Below are 1,326 nucleotides of genomic sequence, written 5' to 3' on the forward strand. Positions count from 1 at the left end.
CGCTGGCGCATCTTCGGTGGTCTCAGGTTCGTCCCTCCTTCCTTCTTGGTCGGAGCCCCAAAAAAGGGGATTCATGGCAATCAGCACTCCTAGGAAGAAACTTGGGGTAGGCAAGTCATAGGCTATTTCTTGATTGAGCACAAAGTAGGGTAACAGTGCTAGAAGTGTTGGCGGTGGCGTTACTATTGATAAAGTTGTTGATGAACAGTCCTGCCGAGAAGTTTATCGATGCACTGGCGGAACTATTTTTAGAGAGCTGCACAGTGTGCAGGATAAAGCTAAACCGTACCCTCAAACAGTAATGAGATCCAAGCCATTCGCAGCTTGGAGTAGCAGCAACAAGCACTCGTTTCAGCTGCGGTAGTAAATTGCCATGAATAAGCCTACAGTATTCTGTAGACCGCATGGCTGCTATTCGAAGAACCAAGTGCAGTTGGGCTCAGAATAATTGGTGCATGTCAGCCATGCAACTTAATTCAGTCATCAAGCAGATACAGTTCAAGACTAAGATGCATCGACACCGGCTTGAATGGCAAACGAGAGAGAACAATCACTCTGACTGTCATCGTTTTAGAATAGTAGCAGAACAATGCACATGCCAAAAGCACATCATCACCACTGAAAACCCTATCAAAATAACATGTCAAAAACCAAACGGAAAGTGCAACTAAAATGGATGACACGAAGGATATCACGCTTCAGAAAGCATATATTATTATTCAACCTTGATGGGAGAGGGTAACAAACCATCTAGCGATGGTGCTCCTTACAAAGCTTCAACACAACGGTAGTAAGCATACACACACGCGGAGAGGTGGCTATGCTAGATTTTGTGTATACTCAGAACGCGCAAGCGTGGCGCCTGCTAGCGCTAGCACACAACTAAATATACTGCACCACCAATATATATAGCTGATTTGCATGTAGATTCTGATACGGAGCTGACAGTTGCTCAGAAACCATGAATCTTGATGTGTTCCTTCTTCACAATGCCCGCGTGCGTCGACACATTATATTAGACATCTTCATCCATGCATGTGATCTGCAGCTGTACCGAGCGTAAGACAAGGAGAAAAGTTTTTACCTGGACAAGGAAGTTTGAGACGTTCTTCCTCTGATCACCCTGGAGTTGAATGACCTGAAGCGGAAATCAACAGCAATGATCAAGATAACTAGCTTGCATAAGAAAATTGTGAAACAAATTGACATGATAAGGGATAACGAGTTAGTTTCCTCGTTATTTCAACACACCTGTCCAAGTTCTGTGTCCTGGACAACTGTACCATTGCAACAAAATTCTTTCTTAAGGTCTTTGAGGATCTTGCT

At 44.0% G+C, this 1,326-nt stretch overlaps 1 long non-coding RNA gene across 1 annotated transcript; it reads right to left on the bottom strand.

Moving 5' to 3' along the window:
- Positions 1-691: 691 nt before the first annotated feature.
- On the bottom strand, positions 692-1,326 carry LOC123447692. Its single transcript, XR_006631527.1, has 3 exons — positions 1,252-1,326; positions 1,085-1,138; positions 692-982 (listed from the first exon to the last, which is right to left on the bottom strand). It is a non-coding gene; the product is annotated as an uncharacterized LOC123447692 (long non-coding RNA).

Source organism: Hordeum vulgare, chromosome 4H, assembly GCF_904849725.1.
Source record: "Hordeum vulgare subsp. vulgare chromosome 4H, MorexV3_pseudomolecules_assembly, whole genome shotgun sequence".
Classification (NCBI taxonomy): Eukaryota; Viridiplantae; Streptophyta; class Magnoliopsida; order Poales; family Poaceae; genus Hordeum; species Hordeum vulgare.